The sequence below is a fragment of the Macaca nemestrina genome, chromosome 2, assembly GCF_043159975.1.
Source record: "Macaca nemestrina isolate mMacNem1 chromosome 2, mMacNem.hap1, whole genome shotgun sequence".
In the NCBI taxonomy this organism is placed as follows: Eukaryota; Metazoa; Chordata; class Mammalia; order Primates; family Cercopithecidae; genus Macaca; species Macaca nemestrina.
In genome coordinates, this window is record NC_092126.1 from 47,918,320 (window position 1) to 47,941,371 (window position 23,052).

The following is a 23,052-nucleotide window of genomic DNA, read 5'->3' on the forward strand; positions in this document are numbered from 1 at the left end:
GGCCAAAGATATATACATTAAAACAAATGTGTATATATAAAAATATCAAATAATGTAGTGGAGAGGAGGGACTGTAATGTAATTCATTCATACTCCATTTGTGGAAGTGAAAAATATATGACATTTGGAGGAAAAATTACATTTGTCAGTGGTTAAAATACTTCTATGATTAAATATTCTAGACACATACTCACAAATGAGCACAAAGTATCATGTTTTAAGCATGTTTGTGAACTATGATTTGAAATAGGCAATATGTTGTAGAGAATACAGTTACACAACAATAAAGAGATGGTTGCATTCATCTGGGTACACCCATACAATTGCTCAATATTAAAATGAATGGGCTATATCTATCTATATATCTGCATTGAAAAAACTCATCAAGTTTCCCTCTGTCAAGTTGTGCCACTGAAGTACCTGGTCTCACCTCCACAGGTCACTGTAGCTGGTCCCATTAGATCTTTAGAGTATGTGGCTGCTCATCTGTGAAGATGATGCACTAACTGTTTAAGAATTATTTTATTGTATAGAGCAAGGTAAGCTCCATTTTTAAAGCCCATTCTCTTCTTCTCATATTAATTTTTAGTTTTACAGAATAAAGAGAGAGTAGAGTATTGGAAGAATCTTGACACAGAAGTAAATTTTGAGCATTCAAGCCAATGATGCATTCCAGTTTTTCCTAGATTTTAGTTAGCAACTATTGAAGTTCCCGTGTCATAGTAACCAAGAGTGGCTCAAATGAGAAAAAGAGCTGAGTCAGGAGAATATTTTAGTTCATTGGTCTATGAATGTAAATAGCTATGTGTGACCTGACTTGTCAACATTTTGAAAGCTGTGTATTAGCAGATATTGCTTTAGATGATAGGAGGAGAGTTTGTATTGATGTTCATTTCACTTCCTGTTATAAGCCATTAAATGTTTATTGCATGCATTATCTTTTTCTATTTCTGATAGCCTTATTTCTTCACTAGGTTTTTCATTCTGAGTTCACCAAAAGTCTGATTTCAGAGTAATTTCAAGTAACATTTAGATTTATTTTAAAAAATCTTTTTTCTAACCGGGCTGATTTTGTAGTCTTTTATCTGTCTCATCTTTCTCATACTTCCCTCCTGAAATATCTCTTCATGTCAATCTGTCTTCCTAGGCCTGATGGCCGTCATCTTTAAAGATATCATGTCTTTTTTTCTTTTTTTTCTTGAGAAACAAAGTGAATCTATATTTTTGTAGCTTTTTTTTTTTTTTTTTTAGAATGCCGGACACTTCAACTGTCTCTGGCGAGTCTTGAATTTTTAAATCTCATTTTTTTTTCTCATTTCCTTTTAATAGAACTCTCTCTCTCCCCCACTGTCTCTCTCTGCCTTTCACTCTTTCTCTTGCTCTCTTTTTCCTCCACCCTCACCCTCAATAGAAGGATGAATTTCACAAAAAATGTTTATAGGTGAGGAATATTCTTTCTGTGTGTTTTTTCTTACTTCGGCAATCTTTTAATGTTGTTGATTTTCTTATTTTTCTATTTATTTGATGGTTGTTCATTATTGGTTAGCATTCGTTTCTGCCATCCCAGTTTTTTATATTTTTATTTATTTTATCATGTTTTCCAAGCTTGCATCTCTTATCTCTGTACATCTAGGGCCATAATAAAATGCATTAATATTTGGGAAAGTAATTTGTTCTTTTGGTCTTCATCCGAACATTTTTTTTGTTTGCTTTTTAATTTCCTCTGGTTGCAACAACTTGCATATCACAGTATGTCACACATACTATTTTTTATATGAATAAAAGATTTCTCATCAAATTTAAGGAAATCTTTTGACATATATAATTATTATACATATTGTCAAATATATTTTATAATTTCTTGAATGTTTTGTAGCATTAATAATAGTGTGTGGCTTAGTAAATATTACTGTAGAATATCTCATTCTATATCAGTAGTCCGACATTGTAAGCAGCGCAAATGTCTTTCAGTGTGTGAATGGATAAACAAATTGTGTTATATCATACTATGGAATAATATTTTGAAATAACAAATAACAAACTGTTGGTACAAAGTTTAATTATTTGGGTTCTAACTTGCATAGAACTCAAAGGGATTATGCTGAATGGAATACGTCAATCTCAAAGGATTATAAAGTGCATGGTTCCATGGTCCCACTTATATAATATCCTCAAGGTGATAAAGTTATGGTGATAGAGAACAGATTATTGCTTGTCAGGTATTACACATGTGAAAGGGTATGACAATTAAGGGGTTATTGGAAGGAGCTTGTTTGTGATGATAAAGGTATTCTGATTATGATGATGGTCACGCAAATCTGCACATGTGGTATATGTTCACAGAGCAAATCATGAAAAAGTTTAATGCAAAAACTGGTAAAATCTGAATAAGATCTCTACCTGAGTTACCTTTAGTAAATAGTCAATATCCTGGTTTTGACAATGTGCTATGTCTATATTAAATACTGTATTTGGATAAAGTTGAATGAAGCATACATGAGAACTGCATACTATTTTTAATAACTTCTTGTGACTTTTAAACTAATTTAAGACAAAAAGTTATAACACAGTTGAAAGAAAAAGTTGTATCCCTAAAAGAAAGACTTAGGGTAAGAAAAAAAATGTTAATAAATATCTAAGACTTGCATTAGTTGAAACATTTTCACGTTTTGTATCTCAGTTATCTCCTAATGCTATCAATCATGAGAGGAGCTAAGCATCATTACTCCATGCACAGTCAAGACCACAGTTGCATTTGCAACTCAGAATCTGCATTTGAAGAAAGAAGACACATTTGGGCAAATTGTTGATCTAGGCATCTCCAAAAGAGGAAAGGGCTGAGCAAGATGATGGGTGGTAGTTGAGAAATCTGGCAGCAGGTGGTAGGAAGTAAAGTCTCAGTGTGAACCCTGAAGTGCACAGCTGAGATTTCATTCGTCATTGTCATAGCAACAAGACAAAAAGTATCTTGGTCGGACATTAGAACACTCAACACTGAATAACATTGGTATTCAGTCTTTGTAAACTAATGTCTTAGCCACCAGAGCTGTAATCGCATGTACTGTCATCAGGCTTCTAATTTCTTTCGATGTTAGATTAAGACTAGTCTCAGAACCTGGGCAAAAACTCTAAGGAGAGAACAAGTGACCTACCCATAGCTTGTAAGATCTATTTCGTAGTACCACATAGTACACTACAAATAATCACATGCCATATATTTTATATTTTCATGTTCATAATTCTACAGAATCAGACTAAAATTAGATAAGCGATAAGAATAAAAAATTGGTATTTTTGTACTCAGTTATTCAGATGACTACTTTTTCTGAATCATTATAATTTTCCATTTTTACATAATTTTTGTACATTTGATCTGGCATTTGAAATAATAGACTATGATTTATTTAATGACTTCCCAACCTTAAATAAATAATGATCTCTTAACACGCAATTCTGTTTTATTTTCATGACTTGCTCTCCTGTTATGTATAATAGTATTCACCTTTTAGTATGATCTAGTAAAAGGCAATGAGAATAGAAATAAAGATCAGCCTACCAATTTAAAAAAAATTTACTCCCCAAGTTGCCTAAACTTACTGAATGAGTCACATTAAAACTAAAGTTTAATTAATCTATTGCACAATGGCAATTAAAAGCATTTGCTTTAGAATTAGAAGGTATCAGAATCACAATAACCGTGTTAATCTTCTGAAATCCTAACTCTAGTAAACATTTTTCAAGATTTTTTTAGCCCTCATATAGATATGTGTAATTTCAAACCAACATATTTTACAAGGAAAATGTTTCTGATTGAGGTACTGTTTAGCAATTCAAATTACATGTCATCAGAAAGATGAATCAAGAATATAGCTCTTAAAGATAAGGAAAGGCAATTGCAATCAAGAAAGGCACATACATTTCTTTCTAGCTGTCAGTGTTAAATCAGTAAAGAAATGATAAATGATCACTGTTTCGAGGAAAATTATAAGCTTTTAAAATACTTACGGCCGGGCATGGTAGCTCACACCTGTAGTCCCAGCATACTGGGAGGCCCAGGCAGGTGGATCACCTGAGGTCAGGAGTTCAAGACCAGCCTGGCCAACATGACGAAACCCCATTTCTACTAAAAATACAAAAATTAGTGGGACGTGGTGGCGTGTGCCTGTAATTTCAGCTTCTTGGGAGGCTGAGGCAAGAGAATCGCTTGAACTCGGAGATGGAGGTTGCAGTGAGCGGAGATCACGCCACTTGTTCTCCAACCTGGGCGACAGAGGGAGATTCCTTCTCAAAAAACAGACAAACAAACAAAACAAACAAGCAAACACACCTTACATTTTCATTTTACAATATTTCTTTAAAAATAACACTTTAAGTGTCTTACCTGTCATGGGCACCAAACTCTGCTTTCAATATCAGACGGACTACTACAGAACACAGCAAAGATGTGTTGGAAACACATTCTTTCCTAAAAGTTCGGGTGCCATTGTACTACTTCATATATACTTTCAACTTCAAATACATTTAAATAGTATGGAATCTAATTAAAGAAGAATAAGCGACTCAAGTGACAGTCAAGGCCAGTAATTATTTTGTTGTACTGCAAATACAGATGAATAAACTCCATCTTATAAGTTCAATAACATGTATTTAAGAAATATTCCTAACATGCAAGTTCATGGCAAAGAATTTCACCTTAGCAAGGAGATTGTCCCTAGGATGCCAGATGTTTCCTATACCAGAGCAGTATCTCTGGCACAATCTTGGAATATCAATTCCAGGATCCTCTCAGTATCCTCTACACTTCCACGTCATCCATGATGAATCATGTCTTATTACTGACCATATCTATTGAAATTGTATAACTGGCTTCTCCACTAGATCAAGAATTTCATAAAGATCAAGAATGCCTTTTATCTCTGTATTTCTGGAGTCTAGTGCAGTGCAGGATTCTATCAGGCCTGGAATATATTTGTTCCATTTATTCTGAGTAACTATTTTTAAATAAAATAATCTATAATACTCAAAAAGTGTGCCATTGCTGATTCATAAAAGTTGTTACACAATCTTATTGATATAAATACACTTATTATTACTTTGATATTTTAAGGAAAATAAGATTTTAAAAGGAAAAAGAAAAATTAAAAAATACAGTAATTAAAAGTTAAGTGTTTTAGAAATTTGTTATAATCTGACAGACAAATTTTATGTCTGTTGAATCTAAAAAATTAAAGATTTGGCCCTATGGATGTCTTTTCTAGTTATTCTGGATTCCTGGTTATAATAACTATTTCCCTGATTATTTACTTTCATTACACCTTTAAAAGTATCAATCCATAATGTATTAGAAGAAATATGAAAATATAAAATCATACTAAACTTCATCAATGAGAATTTAAGAAAAATGTTCTAAATTATTTATGTGCGCTATGCCTTTGCCAGTAGAGTTAGATTAATGCTAACTTAAAACACAATATCACAGAAACAATCTCTATGTTTCTCTTTTGGTGCAATATAGTAAAAGGCAATGAAACTAGAAATAAAGACCAGCCTATTAATTAAAACAATAAAATAAAAAATTACTACACAAGTTGACTAAACCTATTGAATGAATTGTTACAAATGAATTTAGGACACTTTAATAATGCTATCAAAAGTGACAAATTCTAGAAATCTGCAACTTTAATTACAGCACACAGCAAAGATGTGTTGGAAACACATTCTTTCCTAAAAGTTCAGTTGCCATTGTGCTATTTGGCATAACCCTTGGACTTCAAAACAGCACTCAGGTTAATTTTTAAAAGTTATTACTTAATATGTTGCAAATGAATAGCCAGTCCCTCTTTCTGAGCAGACTGAACACATTCCTGTTATTTTTGTTTTCAACTCAGAGGTCCAGGTAGTTACTGCTAAGTAACTAGAGTTGGCATGGGAGATAAAAACTAACTGCTATTTTGATACCTGTGAATTCATGGGGAGGAAGGCTTATAACAGCTTTTCTCAACCTCAGCTCTATTGATATATGGGGCCAAATAATTCTTTTGTTTTCGGTGCTGTCCTTGGATTGTAAGATATTTAGCATCCGGTTGCTGCCAGTGGCAATTCTTCCTCACACTTCATGCATCTATAACAATTTAAAACATCTCCAGAGAAAACAGATAGCTTGAATTCTAGCTAATAAAAATTCTCTGTGTGACCGAGATTACAACTTGCGTTCTTACGTCTCTAGACCTCATTGTCAACATGCGTTGAAGTTCTGAAATTCCATGTTTTCTGACTTTGTGAAGAAATACCTTATTTTTATAGCACCTGTAATATTTATAATCTAGTGCATTAATCTGTCCTTGAACTAATAACATTCTGTAAAGAGATATGACCTTTTAAATGGTAGATTTTTCTATCTAATCTATAATAAAGCTTCATTTCAGGAAATTAAATAACCTAAATGCCATGGGCTTTATGTCGTATTATAATAAATAAGAAGCATGTCTATAGATTGTAATAGAAAGCTATTATTTATGTGGGCATTTAATTTAAATTACACTAATTTTATAAAAAGGTAGCAGCAGTAACATTGACCATATTCACTTTTGGAATAGATATTATGTGGCTGTAGGGTTTCATAACCTGAAATGATGGATTAAGAACTCTTCTAGTTTATTTATTAAATTGAATTTACCCAAAATTGAAAATGATGCCATTGATTGCTTGGGTTTCTGATTCATTAAGATGTCTTCACAATTGTCAAAGCAAAACCAAATGAAATTTGCACAATATTTTCTTTACGCTTAACAGAGGGTTATTAACATTCTAAATTTTTTAATTTTTATTTTTTGTGGGTACATATTAGGTATATATATTTACAGGGTATATGAGAGAACATTTTATATAAAATAGTGTTTTAAAAAGTAATGAACAATCATAAACGATTCTAAAAATACCTCTTTTGTATTCTAAGCTTAGATTTACTTTATGTCTACTGCTTATATATGTTTATGTGGAGGCCACATAATTTTGATTTTCTGGTGAGCTGGACTTTCTACTTTCCTTTACCATAACCATGTACATTTAGAACTTGAATGTTAGAATGAGAGGTCAAGCACTTTTACATTTGTTCACATCACACACACACATACACACATTTGAAACCAAAATGAATAGGAATTTAAGTCACTGCCACTGTTCCACTGAGTCACCTATATACCTACATAATGGTACATGCAATGGGAAAAGGGAGGTTCCTGAGAAATACTACATCAAATAGATCGACATCTTGAGAAGTAAAACATGCTCTGCTTCAAAGACAGGATCAGAGAGCAGGGATGACTCTGTATAGCAAGTAGCTGATGCTAGAACTTCTTTGGACATAGGTGGTTACAGCAAGTGATTGAGAAAATAGCCATATATGTCAGAAAGGAAATACGCTTACCAAAAAAAATAAAATAAATAAATAAAAGAGTTTATGGGGTAGAGAAGAGGATTTTTTTTTGTTCGCATTTCCTCTAAGGGTAATAAAGAAGAATTTAGCATCCTTTAACTCCTCATTACCACCATCTCCCAGAAATCTCGTTTGCTGTTGTAATCAGCAACCTTATGAATGAAGGCCCATAGAGCTGTCCTGCCATGACCAAAGAGTGGGGGCAGCATCCAGTGTTGCTTCAGAGCAGAGTGAGGTCAAAATAGAGAAAATCAAAATAGTGTCAGATTCCTAGCCTTTAACCTAGGTTTACAGAAGGAACTTTTGAGTTAACCAAGCCCATCCGATGTATTAGGGAGCACTAACTGTATGGCTTGTTTTGAAAAGTACTGTGGAAGTACTCATTCTCCCAGCAGGCAGCAGTAGGTCTATACAGAGTTGCAATGACTTATTTTAAGAGCCTATGCAGGTTCTGGGGAAAAGAAAAACACTAATAAACTGGAATTCCTGTAAGTGAACTGAAAATGGGCTCAGAGCATCATAATTTGTTAGTTTGATATAAATATGGCAACATTTTCATCTATATATTAAAAAGGCCTCAAAACCTCAAGTTGTAATGACTTTATCTTTTCTCTTTTTTGTACAAACTTATGGGGAACACGTAAAGCTTTATTACAAGTGTATAATTCATAGAGATCAAGGCAGGGTAATTAGCATGTCTACCTCCAGAGTAAGATATGTTTTCTTCAGCTACAGACACCCAGTCTTCTATTTAAGATTGAAATTATTTTTACAATCTTACTGTATATTTACACCCTTTAAGGCACTTCTCTTTACCCTCCTCTCCCTTTCCCTCTACTTACGCTTCCCAGTCTCTATTTTCTATCTTTTCTGCTCTCTACCTCCATTCAATCGAATAGTTTAGCTCTTGTAAGACTATGTCTTATTTGTCTTTTTGTGCCTGGATTGTGTAAGTTAAAATGCAAATGATATGATGTTATTCCTTGTTATGCCAGAATAGTGTTATATTGTATATATACTACATATTGTTTATCCATTCATTGGCTGATGGCATTTAAGTTGATTTCACATCTATGCTATTGCGAATAGTACTGCAACAAACATGGGAGTGCAGATATCCCTTTGATATATTGAGTTATTTTCTTTTGGTAGATACGTAGTAGTAGGATTGCTGACTGTAACAGTAATTCTATTGTTCGGTTTTTTGAAAAATATGTATACTGTTTTTTATAGTAGCTATATTAGTTTACATTCCTACCACAAATAAGTAGGCATTCTCACTTCTCTGCGTCCTACCTGACACCTATTTTTTTGTCTTTCTAATAATAGCTATTGTGACTGATGTGAGAAGATACCTCATTTTGGTTTTGATTTGGATTTCTCTGATGATTAATTATGTTTAGCATTCCATTATATATCTCTTGAGTGTTTGTCTTAATTTGAGAAATGTCTATTAGTGGCCTTTGTCTAATTTTTAATGGGATTATTTACATTTTTCCTGTTTAGCTGCTGGAGTTTCTCATATATTCTCAATATCAGTCCTCATTGGATGAATAGTTTGCAAATATTTTCTCTCATTCAACAGATTGTTCACTCTGTTGATTATTTCTTTTGTGGAATAGAAACTTTTTAGTTTAATTGGGTCCCAGTTGTCTATGTTTGTTTCGCTATGTTTGATTGCCTGTGTTTTGAAGTCTTAATCATAAATTATTTGCCTAGACCAATGTTTGAAAGTGTTTTCTTCTAGTATTTTTAGTTTCAGGTCTTAATATTTAAATGTTTAATCTATTTTGAGTTGATTTATGTATGTGGTGCAAAAAAAGGAGCCCAGTTTCATTCTTCTACATGTGGCTATCCAATTTTCCCAGCATCATTTCTTGAAGGGTTTATCCCCCCAGTGGAATTTCCCGTTTACTTTGTTGAAGATCAGATGAATGTAAATATATGACTTTATTTCCGGGTTCACTATTCTGTTCCATTGGTCTATGTGTCATTTTATTACTAATACCATAGTGTTTTTATTACTATGGCCTTGTAATGTATTTTAAAGTCAGGTAATGTGCTGCATCCAGCTTTATTCTTTTTGCTCAGAATTGCTTTCACTATTCAGCTGTTTTTTGTTTTCGTATAAATTTTAGAAATGTTTTTCTGATTCTGTGAAAAATAACATTAATATTTTGATAAGCATTGTGTTGAACCCAAAGATTACTTTGGACCGTATGATCTTTTTAACAATATTAATGTTTCTGATCCATGAGAATGAGATGTTATTTTCATTTGTGTCTTCTATAATTTCCTTCATCAGTGTTTTATAGTTTTTTTCTTGTAGAGATCTTTCACATCCTTGGTTAAATTTATTCCTAGGTATTTTTGTGGCTGTTATAAATGTGATTGCCTTCTTTATTTGGTCCTCAGCTAGATCATTATTGATTTATAAAAATTCTACTGGCTTTTGTGCACTGATTTTGTATCCTGAAACTACTGAATTAATTTGTCAAATCTAAGAGTTTTTTTGGTGGAGTCTTTAGGTATTTTTACGCAAAATATCATATCATCAGCAAAGAGGCAGTATTTGACTTTCTCTTTTCAATTTTCATGTCTTTTATTTATTTATCCAGCCTGATCGCTCTGGCTAGGACTTCCAGTACTATATTAAATAAAAGGGGGAAAAGTGGGCATCCTTGACTTGTACCAGTTTTTAGAATGAAGGCTTTAAACATTTCCCCACTCAGCATAATGTTAGCTGTGTTATTAATGTGATCTTTATGTTTTGGGATTTGTTCCCTCTATCCCTAGGTTTCTTGAGAGTTTTTATCATAAAGGAATGTTGAATTTTATTAATGCTTTTTCTGTGTCTATTGAGATATCATGTGACTTTTGTTCTCCATTCTGCTGATATGATATATCATGCTTATTGGTATGCATATGCTGATGCATCTCCAGTTTAAATCCCATGGTATCATGGTGTATTATTATTCTGATGTGCTGTTGGATTTGATTTGCTGATATTTTGTTGAGGATTTTTGTGTCTATGTACATCAGGGTTATTGACCTGTAGTGGTGTTGTTGTTGTTGTGCCCTTGTCTGGTTTCAGTTTCAAGGTGATGTTAGCCTCACCAAATAAGGCCTGTTCAGTTTCACTGGGTTAGCTCTAAGAGTATTGCTCTCAGTCTTCAGCTGTGAATCCATACTTTAATAAACTTTTCTTTCTTGTGAAACTTTCTACTACTGATTCAATCTCACTGCTCATTATTAATCTTTTCAGGTTTTCTGTATCTTTCTGGTTTAATCTTGGTAGCTTGTATGGTTCCAGTAATTTCCCTGTTTCCTTCAGGTTTTTCAGTTTGTAGGTGTATAGTTGTTATTTTAGTCTCTAATGATGATCTTTTGCATTTCCATGGTATTAGTTGTAATGTATCCTTTATAATTTCTGAATTTATTTAAGTGATCGCTCTTCTTTTCTTGGTTAGTCTAGCTAGCGGTTTATAAATTTTCTGTACCTTTTCAAATAATTAACTTTTTGATTCATTGATTCCCTTGTATTTTTTTGTCTCTATTTCATTTAGTTTTTCTGTGATCCTTATTATTTCTTTTCTCGGCTACTTTTGGATTTGGCTTATTCTTGCTTTTCTAGTTTTCTGAAGTTCATTGTTAGACTGTTAATTTGTAATTTTTCTACTTCATTGATACAGGTATATGTTGCCATAAACTTCCCTCTTAGAAGTGCTTTTGCTGTATCCAACAGCTTTTGGTATGTTGTGTTTCTGATTTCATGTGTTTCAAGAATTTTTTTGATTTCCATCTTAATTTCTTTATTGACCCAGTTGTCATTGAAGAATATGTTCATTAGGTTCCATGTGTTTGTATAGTTTCTAAATATTATTTTGGCATTGATTTCAAGTTTTATTCTATTATGGTCTGAGTAGATACTGATATGATTTCATTTTTTTCCATTCTTTGAGATGTGTTTTGTGCCCTTACATATGGTTTATTTTGGACAATATTCTATACGTTAATCAAAAGACAGTATGCTGTGTATTTGTTGGATATAACATTTTGTAAATGTCTGTTAGGTCCATTTGGTCTAAAGTTCAGTTTAAATTCCGTGTTTCTTAGCTGATTATCTGTCAAAATGATCTTTCTAATGCTGAGAGTGGCATGTTGAAGTCCCTCACTATTATTGTATGGCAGTCTACTCCTCTCTTTAGATCAAGGAGTATTCGCTTCATGAATTTGAATGCTCCAGTGTTGGCTGAATACATATTTAAAATTTTAATACACTTTTACTCTATTCATTATTTTAATATTATGTGCTTACCTTGCCTTTATTCTGCTATTTTTGCGTTGAAGTTTCTTTTATCTTATATGGGTATACATACTCCTGCTCATTTCCATTTGTAGAGAATGTCTTTTTTCAACCCTTTATTTTTAGTCTATATGCATCTTTAGAGGAAAGCCAGTTTCTTCTAGGCAGCATGTTTTTGGATCATGTTTTTTGTTTGTTTGTTTGCTTTGCTTTGCTTTGTTTTTTTAAAAAATCTATTCAGTCACTTCTTTATAAGTGAGTAGGCACTTTTCTCTTGACACTTTGAGAATTTACTCTTTGTCTTTTACTTTAGATTGTCTGAGCATAATATGCCATGGAGAAGACATGTACTGTATCTGCACTGTATCTGGCTGGGGATCTTTGAGCCTCCTATATCTGAATATCTACATCTTTTGCTAGACTTGGGGAATTTTCATCTATTATTTTATTAAATAGATTTTCTAATCCTTTTATTTTCTCTTCACCCTCAGAAAAACCCAAAATTCATATATGTAATTGCTTTATGTTGTCCCACATATCACCAAGAATTTGTTTATTCTTTAATTTTGTTTGATTGGGTTATTTCAAAAGTATGGTCTTTAAGTTCTGACATTCTTTTTTCTGCCTGTTCTTATTTACTTTTTAAAATGTTTGAATGTATTTTATTTTTTCTTTAATTAATTATTTAGTTCCAGATTATCTATTTGTTTTTTAATACTATATCTTTTGTATATTTCTCATTAATATCCTGAATTGTTTTTCTGATTTCTTTAGATTGTTTTTAATTATCTTTTTTCTTACTGAACTTCTATAAATCATTATTTTATATTATTTATCTGAAAATTTAAAGATTTTTAGAATTAAGATCAATTGCTGGAGAGTTATTGTGTTTCTTTGCAGATGTCATATTTCCTTGTTTTTTCATGTTTCCTGTGTTCTTATGTTGATATTTGTGCATTCGGTATAACAGTCGTTTCATACTATTTTTGAATTTAATTACATAGTGGAATAGTTTTTATTGAAGATGTATCTGCTGTGTAAGTTGAATAGGGCACTTTGGCTTTGATTCTGAGTGCATGCAGTAATGTAGCCTCTGTATGACTTCTTTGGCTGTAAACACCATTAGTACTTTTGTTGATTTCTATGGAGGATTAGAGTGCAGTTATTAGTGGAAATTGTGGTAAAGTTGTGCTGGGAACTGAGAAGCCAGTCTTTGGGCCCAGTGGTGGCAACAGTGGGCTCAATGTGTCTGGTTTTGTGCCCCAAAGGTGTGTATTATGGCCCCTGTGTTGGTGGCTCCTTGTGGGCCGATTCTTGGGCCTTCGGGAGGCTTGCTTAAATTCTAGTAGTGACTGCAATGGGCCAGATAGGTAAGCAGGTTCTCAGGTCTTGGGGTAGGCAATGACAGTAGCAGTGGCAAAATGACCCTATGGGTCCCAAGAGGATGATGATGGTGGTGGCTACAGTGTGTGGCTGCCACCAACAGATCCAGATACACACACTGCTCTCATGGTCTCCTGCTCTCTGCAGCAACCATACAACAATGTCTTGCAGAGGGAGAAGAGAGCCCACCTTTATGCAGGAGCCCAGGCATGGAAGCCAATGAGGTCGCAGTTGCTACTCAGCAACCCAGACGGTGAGCCTTCTGGTTTTGCTAACCCTGGCCTCTGGCAACAGCAAGAGCAGGTGTGTGGGAGTGGGGGGAGCAGTAGGAAATCACCTTCTCTATAAAAGAGTTTGAGCACAGAGGATGCTTTGCCAGTGGGAGGAGATTTCAGTCTTCACTTTCAAAGCCAACCACAGAGTTTGTGTCACTGCTAGAGGTTTCTTTCTCATAGTCTCAGCAGTGAACTCTCAGTCTCTGGAAAGTGCATACTTTGGGTTCCTTTGTCCCTGTGTCTGTCTTTTGGAGTGCTGCACCACTGCTTCACTCGGGAGTAGTATTCCCTGTGGGCTAAGTACTGGAGAATATACAGCATCTTTGTGTCTAGCCACTGCTGCACAGCTGCAGGCCTCTGAAAGGCCTCTGGAGAATGCAATAGCTCCCAGGATGTGCAGTAACAGGGATGCTTGTTCCCAGGGAAGGATGCAGTCTTGTGACAGCTGCACTTCAAAATGGTGCCCCACCACAAATGTTCAGGTCTCATGGGAGGAGGTGACTGACCCAGCATGAGTTCCCTCTCTGCTGCAAGGCATTCACTGGGTCTCCAAATTACTATCCATACTTGTGTTAGGATTTGTGTGGGTAGAGGATCTCTCCCATACTTCAGAACACAATATTCTGTGGCAGAGAAGTGGACTGCTTAAGCCCTTTTACTTACTCCTTCCGTATAATACTGAACCCCTCCAGGCTTCTGGCAAAACTTAGCGGCACTGTGGCTAGTCGCTTCCTTCCCCTTCTGTTTCCCAGTTGTTTCCTGTGAGTTCTCTGTTGGACTCTAGTGTTCCCTCCTAGATATTCTTTTCGAGGTATGATTGTCTATTCGTAATTTTTTTTTTTTCTAGAGAGGGAAAGTTTCTGATCTGGGCAGTCACAAATATATGACTTTATCAAATTCAGGTATGAAGAAGTTTTTTCTATATCTCCTTAGGTATAGAAGGTTTTATTATTACTATTATTATTGAGAAAGAGTCTCGCTCCGTCACTCAGGCTGGAGTGTAGTGGCACGATCTCTGCTCAATGCAACCTCTGCCTCCCAGGTTCAAGCTATTCTCCTCCCTCAGCTTCCTGAGTGGCTGGGATTACAGGTGCGTGCCACCACTCCCAGGTAATTTTTGGATTTTAATAGAGATGGAGTTTCACCATGTAGGCCAGGTTGGTCTCAAACTCCTGACCTCAAGTGATCTGCCCACCTCAACCTCCCAAAACGCTAGGATTACAGGCATGAGCCACTATATTATCATTAATACCCTGTTTCTCTAATACAACCTAAATAGAAGGAAACATATTCAATAAGCTATAGTGTGTTCTGACTTTTAAAATATACATAATATTAAGCTTTTCTTAAATATCCATAAGACCAAAAACATCAACGAGAAATTATGTTCTCCACAGTATTTCCATTGCCTGAAAGTTCTATTGGGCCTTTTAAATTTTTCATTTGTTTGGTAAATAATGTGTTCCTGTAATCTTCCAGAAACACTTTTAATTCTAACCATCGATCAGTCCATCAAACAAACCACCAAGTTTCCATCAAAGTACAAAAACGCACATTGTATCTTGTCTCTACATATAATAAGTCATAACCAGTAATAATTGAGGTGTACTTTATACTTCTAAACACTACACTAATTTCACATCATACAGTCCTGTTTACTAATTCACTGTGCATGTTGGAATATACTGGAGGAAGAGGAGGACGATAGGCTGTCAGAAAGCAGATGAGTCTTGGAGTTAGATGATCCTGACATCCAAATTCTGCTTTCTCAACATACTGGGGTTATGAACTCATAAACAGTACTAAAACTCTGAACATCAGAATATCCATCTATAAAAAAAGATGCCAAAACTACAAACTTCCAAAACTCAAAACTTCCAAGGTATTACAAAGATTATATTATTAGAAAAATGATGTATAAGAAGCTACCTTACAGAAGCTTTTGCACTGATGCATATTTTCTTCACTTTTACAGTGAATTGTTAAATTAGTTTTACTGTTGTAGTGAATTATTATTTTATCACGTAGCCCTGGGGTCCATGGGCTGTTTCTGAAGGAAACTCACACTCTATGATGCTCATTTGGTGTTCAATAGTACTACTGCTATATGCAATCAAAACCTGTATAAAAGTGAATTAACTTGGGAAGCTTGACAGAAAATAATATCCACAAACTTTCTTGACAAATTAAAGAATGCTGCTAATTTTTAGTAGTGAATTCATCCAGATTGAATCTCCTTAAGGAAGAGGATTTATTTTATGCTGTTTACACAGTGAGTCGCTATCTCATTTTTAAAATTATATTCGTGGATACCATTGTGGAATAATGATGAGTGTAAGCTCTATTTCATAAATGGACTAAATGTATTTATAAGAATTGTAATTTTCCTAAAGTTACACAGGTAGGGTAGTAAGAACAAAAAAGGTAAAATTAACCCTTTTCTTTATTATTTCTCCTCTGTAGTTATCCTTCATATCAGGCCTTAAACTCAAATAATATTTAGACTTTTTTTCTTTAAACAGAATTGGAAGTAGTAGAATGTATATAACTTGAACTGCCTTTTGTCATCAGAATATGTTCCTTGAAACTAAAGATTTTCAAAACTTCCTACATCTTCCTGCACAGACCATTCCATAGACTCGATGTTCCAAAATCAAAACTGAAAACAAACAAGCCAGAAACTAATGTGAAACTGACTTTTGCTGCTTGACTGTTTGCTGTTATTTGTTTATGAAGGTTAGTGAAGGGAAGACCAAGACATTTCCACTTGGAAGTACATAATGCCCTGTATAGCTCTAAGATCCTACAGGTAGCAGAGACACTAGTGGAATGAAGGAAATAAATAGTCACACTGAGTTACTAAACTGAAACCAAGACACAACCCCTGAACTCCAGGGCTATGTGGTAAAATAACTTAATAATTCACTGTAAAAGTAAAACTGATTTAATAATTCACTGTGAAAGTAAAAATGTATACATCAGTGTTAGAGCTTCTGTAATTTTCTGAGAACAGAGTAGAAATTTATCAGCATACGCACTCTTACTAAAATGTTTAACTCTGTGAAGATACAAGCTGATTCCATTCTTTTGTTAAGTAACATTTTGTAATTATACTCTATATATCTTCACTAAATTAATGCTGCTATAAATATCTATATTTTAGGAGGTTGATATCTAATTTATAGGAGAATTCAAGTTTAAGGGTATATTTTAAGAGAACTTTATCTTAATGACCCTTTGGATAACACTTTGAGAATACCTCATTATTTTTATGTTGAGGTTCTCTGGAGCTATGAAAAATGAATGTCGTTGCTGGAACTTATTTTGGTTGTTTTTCTTGCTGATATTTAGGAGACATTTATTTGAGCAATTTCTAACCATTCCTTTGAACCACAATATAAGAATTCATATAGAACTGTATAATAAGCGAGGTTAAGTCTGTTCTACAAATGTAGTTTTGGTTCATTTATAATTAATATTTCATGGTCAGTAGGTGCAACATTTTGCTACATAAGTTACTGCATATGTGCAAACAATGGACTAGAAAACATAAGCTGAAGAAAGGGTTTGCCAGCTTGGAATTTTGGTCCTAATTCCTGTCATTAAAAATAATACTTTCCACTTTAGGGGGGCGAGGGAGGAGGATTGCTTGAGCCCAAGAGTTGGAGATCAGCCTGGGCAATATAGCAAGACCCTGTCTCTATCAAAACTAAAAAATTATCCAGGTGTGGTGGTATATACCTATATTCTTAGCTACTCAGGAGACTAAGGTGGAAACATTGCTTGCACCTGAAAGGTTAAAACTGCAACAAGCCATGATCATGCCACTACACTCCAGCCAAGGCAACAAAGTGAGGTGTTGTCTCAAAATACTACTACTACTACTACTAAAAATACTTCCCAGTTAATGTTAGTGTTCATAAATTTTATTAAAACCATGCTTTCTACCTGCTTATGTTGCTTTTTTTTATCCAAAGAAAAAAATCCCATTAACTTTAATTATTATGTACAAGTAGTTCTTTATTTTCTTCTCATTCAAAATAATTATTAATTATTCGTTTGTTCAGATTATAAATAATATTATTTTTAAATAAACATTTATTTTAGAGAAATATACATTTACAAAATATTGCAAACATTGTATAAAAAGATCCCATATCCTTCATGCTCAGTTTATTCTATTTAATAACACCTTATAGTAGTATGGTACATTTATTACAATCCATGAGCTATATTGTTATGTTACTATTAACAAAAGTTAAACTTTATTCACACATTCTTAATTTTTACCTTAGCTATTTTTACGTTTTATGAAGCAATCAACAATATCACATTACATTAATAGTCATGTCTTTTTAGGTGGCTGAGAAGACAGCTTCCCAAACGCTCATGGTCTGAGAAGATCTTGACAGTTTTGAGAAGTACTGATCCAGTATTTGGTAGAGTGTGTCTCTATTTGAATTTTTCTTCATTGCTTTCTATTAGTATCAGATTGGGCTTATTGGTTTCTTGGAGAAAGATCACAGAGGTAAAGTGACATTTTAATCACATCACACCAACATGACTTATTAATGTTGATGTTAACCTTGATCACCTGGCTGAGGTTTTTCTTGTCAGGTTTCCACACTGCAAAGGTATTTTTTTCTCCCTTGTCATACTGTCATCTCTGGAGGTGTCAAGTCAAACAGGAAGTCAAGAAGGAAGACAAAAACAAGGCTAATTTTTTTTTTTTTGAGACGGAGTCTCGCTCTGTCGCCCAGGCTGGAGTGCAGTGGCCGGATCTCAGCTCACTGCAAGCTCCGCCTCCTGGGTTTACGCCATTCTCCTTTCTCAGCCTCCCGAGTAGCTGGGACTACAGGCGCCCGTCACCTTGCCCGGCTAGTTTTTTGTATTTTTTAGTAGAGGCGGGGTTTCACCGTGTTAGCCAGGATGGTCTTTATCTCCTGACCTCGTGATCCGCCCGTCTCGGCCTCCCAAAGTGCTGGGATTACAGGCTTGAGCCACCGCGCCCGGCCTACAAAAGAATTTTTAAGCCTCTGATGCCTACAACTACAGCAAATGTTAAACACAGCCTCTAATACAGATTTACATAAATCCAAACACTAAAGGTAGATTTATGTAAGTTCCTATTTCTGATAAAAAACATATTCTGCTTTCAAGTCATGCCAAAAGATGGACACAAACAAACAATAAAAATCAATTAAGCCACTGTCTGAAGAGACAAAGTAAGGATCAGAAGAACATTCTAGTATGACAATGATATTGAAATTATAATAATTTAAAAGTATCATGTTAATAAAATGAAAATCTTTTAATAAAAAATGTCGACAACATAAAAGAATTGATGAAAAGGTGGACCACACAAAGAGACAGTAGACAGAAACTCTAAGAATGAATCAAAAGAGAATTCTAGTAATCAAAAGCAGTGTATCAGTAATGAAGAACAATTTTGTTGGTCCTCATCAGAAGACTAGAGGTGGCTGAGGAAAGAATTATCGAACTTGAAAATAGATCAACAGAAACGTTCCATACTATAAAGAAAATAGAGAATAGAATGAAGAAGAAGGAGCAGGAAGAGGAGGAGGAGGAGAAGGAGAGAAAGGAGAAGGAGCAAAAACCAGAGCAGACCATCCTAGTGTTGTGAGCAATTTCAAAACGTTTAATGTATGCATTATAGAATATCAGAAGAAGAAATAAAGAAGGAGGAAGCAGTATTTCCAGTAATAATAATCAAGATCAGTAACTTTCTAAATTATTGACAGATACCAAAGCACAGATTCAAAAAGTTCAGAAAACATCAGACCGGATAAATTATAGTTATAATTTTTAACAATAAAGCATAAAATCAGGTCGATATTTAACAAAAGCAATTATATTTAATATATCTGGGAAAATGAACTAACAGGGATTGAAAACATGAAGTAGTGGGATTATTATCATCCTTTCTAACTCTGTTTCTTTGATTTGAAGCTGCATTTTAATTTTAAGTGACAGAATGCAGTTAACATTTTTCTACAGTTAACATTTTTCTCCATCAGATGACTGGACTAAATGGATGTTTATCTTCCAAATGAAAGCTGTATGAATTAAACCTGTTCCCATAATGTCAGTGAATATGTGGTCTAGATAGTTTCCATATTTATTTGTATTCATTTAGAGTCCCAAGTTTGTTGTAGAAGTCAAAAGTGTTGATGTTGTTCAGAAATAGGTTTAGTGCTTATTGTCTTTTATTTGAAGCATTACTATTATAATTGTGAACATTAGTAAGCTGACAAATCTAATTACGCCTCCAATTATATGCCCTATATGTCGTTTAGGTTTGTAATGCTTACTTTAATTATTATTTTAAAATTAATACCACTAACAATGCTTTTAAAGATATTACTACGGAAAAATTCTAACATGGTCTGTAGACACACTATGTGTTGTGTGGATTTTGCCTTAAAATATGTGATTCATACTGCTTTTTGTTGTTATTGTAAAATACACATAACATGAAATTAACAATTTTAAATATATTTAAAAAGAGTATTCAGTGGCAAATGAGGCACATTCTCATAAATATGCAATCATCACCAACATTCATCTCCAGAACTGTTTTATCATCACAAACTGAAACTGGGTATCCATTAAATAAACACTAACTTGTCATTACCCTCACCTCTAGCCCATGGCAACCACCATTCTACTTTCTGTTTCTGAGGTTGGCTACTCTAGATACCATTTTAGTTGAAATCATAGAATATTTGTTCTCTGTGCTTGGCTTATTTCACTTAGCATGTTTTCAAGGGTCATCCATGTAGTAACATGTATAAAAATTTCTTTTTTCAGGCTGATTAATATTCCGTGTATAGATATAAAACATTTTGTTAATCTATTTATGTATTTATGGACATTTGAGTTGCTTTCACCTTTTGGCTATTATGAATAATGGTGCGGTGAACATGGGTATACAGATATATTTATATTGCTTTATATTGCTTTTTATAACGAACAGAAGAACTTCAATTAATAGAGATGTTTACTAAATGTGACATTTTTGGCTATTGTTTGAACAAATATAATAGCTATAAAAGAGGCCGCTTTTAAAACAGTCCTTTCCTGAAACAGTTCTAACTACAACTGATCCCACAATTACAGGTTTTTACACTATCATGTACTACTTAAAGGCACTTATTTCGGTGGGGGTTGGGGGTTTCGTTTCTTTACTCACTCACGTAAATCTCCTAAACTAGCACATATCAGCTGAGCTGGTGAAATCATTCATGTTTCCTTGGGCATCACAGCAGTATAAGTACAAATCATCTTTCTGGTTCCTGGAAGGGCAGACACAGTTATGGCGGAATATTACATATTCGTATTACATAGACTCATAGAATCCCAAATTTTAAAGTGCCTGAGACTTCCAAATTGACTAATCCAAATTAAATGGAGGACTTTAAAAGTCAGCCCATCAGTTGAAATATCCAATAGGGACAAATTAGAGCCTTGTATTTTAACACATTAGTATTAAATCAATATTTGCCAATAACCTAATTAATCAAAAAGGGGCCAAGAATCTTAATTGGCAGAGTAGCTGACTTTAACTTCCTTGTCATTTGAGTACCTTAGAAATCATTCAACAGGACAGAGAAGATCATGTTGTATCATTAGCAATTCCATTTCACAATGAATATATAAAGGTCATAGAGCTTTGTAAATAAAATTACATACCAATAGCATTGAAAGCAAAGCCATTGTAAATATGAGGAGGAGCAGACTTCATTATACATTCCTAACTTAGAGATAATTATAAAGTATGCATCGGCGTAGGAATGGAATAAGAAAAAGACACACATGCACACATATATACATATGTTTTTCTCTCTTAAACATATACATTTGTTTCCCCTCATGTCTATATTTTTAGGAAAACTCTGTTGTTTTGTTGCAGTGTAATTTTATTGCCATATTTCTTTCATTTTCATTATAATTCATGACTGTTTCTGCATAAATAAATGTGTGTTAGCCAATACATTGCTTGCTTGATTGATTGATTGGTTGTTTTGCTCCAGGGGAGTAACTTTAGGCAGCAAGATGGATGGTTTGAGCTTCACTACCTGAAAGAAGGATATTCATAATGAAATCCAGAAGGAAAGTGAGAAATTAGGAGATTTTTTTAGCTTCTGAACATTTAATTTTTAAAATTGTAGTATCACTTCCATATAATAAAGTGTACAGATATCATGTTCACTTTAATGAGTTTGGACATTTGTGGATGTATATATTCATTGCTGTAGAAAGTTCTGCTTTGAGCAATTGCATTCAATTTTCCCTACCTGCAGAGGCAACAACTTTATGGTTTCTTTATATTAATATCTTAACATTAATATCTGCTTTTCTCTGTATATATATAAGTTGAATCATACAATATGTACCTGCTTGTATCCAAATTCTTTTAATCAGAATAATATCTGTGAGGCTTACCCATGTTGAAAGTGCATCATAGTTGACTCCCTTTTATTGATGGGTACTATTCCATGATATGAATTTACCATAATGCAATTATCAGCTCTCTTGTTGATGGACAGTTGAGTTATTATAGTTTTAAACTGTTATAAACAAGACTGCTAGAGCAATCTTGCATATGTCATTGTATTTCTTTCCCTTGTGTAATAAAGTAATGCCTGAAATTTTACTTACAAATGTTTAAAGAACTCAATTTCATAAGAAGCTGTGAAATAGTTCTCCAAGTGGATGTGTATTTTATAGTTTACATTTCAATCAGCAATATGAGTGCTCTAGCTACTCCAAATCCTCTCCAGTAATCAATGTTGCCAGTCCTTTCCTTTGTCATTAAGAAATGTGCAAAATAGGTCTTACTATGAACATTATGTAGATTTCATGATGGCTAATGATACTGAAAACCTGTGTGTGTGTGCTTATTTGCTATTTTTATATCATCTGTTATAAATTGTCTTTTCTAGTCACATGCCCATTTTCTTAATTTTATTATTTTTTTTCTCCTTTCATTCATAAGAACACTTATATTCTAGATACAACTGTTCTGTCATTGTGACATTTTGAGAATGTTTTCCCAAGGCTATAACACACCTATTCTTGATTTGCTGAGCAGAAAGCCTTAATTTGCTAAAGTATAATGCATATATTTTTCCATCAGTGGTTCATTCCATATATTTCCTGTCCATGACATGTTTGTCTAACCTAGATTCATGGTAATATTCTTCTAATTTTGATGCAAGATGTTTAATGATATTAGAATTTTACATCTATGATTCAGATAAAATTAATTTTTTGCATAGAATTTCCTACGATCAGAGAAGAACTGAAGGAGAACAGTTTGAAATATATTTTATCTATAGAAATATGGTGTTTCTTTCACATCATTTATAAAAAGACATACATTTCCTATACTAACCAATTTGAATTGAGCAATAATAAGGTTTAATATCATAATGCCTTGATTATTTTAGCATTACTATAATTTTTGTATCAGTTATATCAAGTGTTTCAATTTTGTTTGTTATAATTTTTTTTGGCCATAAAATATATTTTGCATTTCCACATAATTTTAAAATTTTATTTGTCAATTTCTAAAAAGCTAGCTATAATGGTCATAGGGATTTTGTTAAATGTATAAAACACGTTAGGTA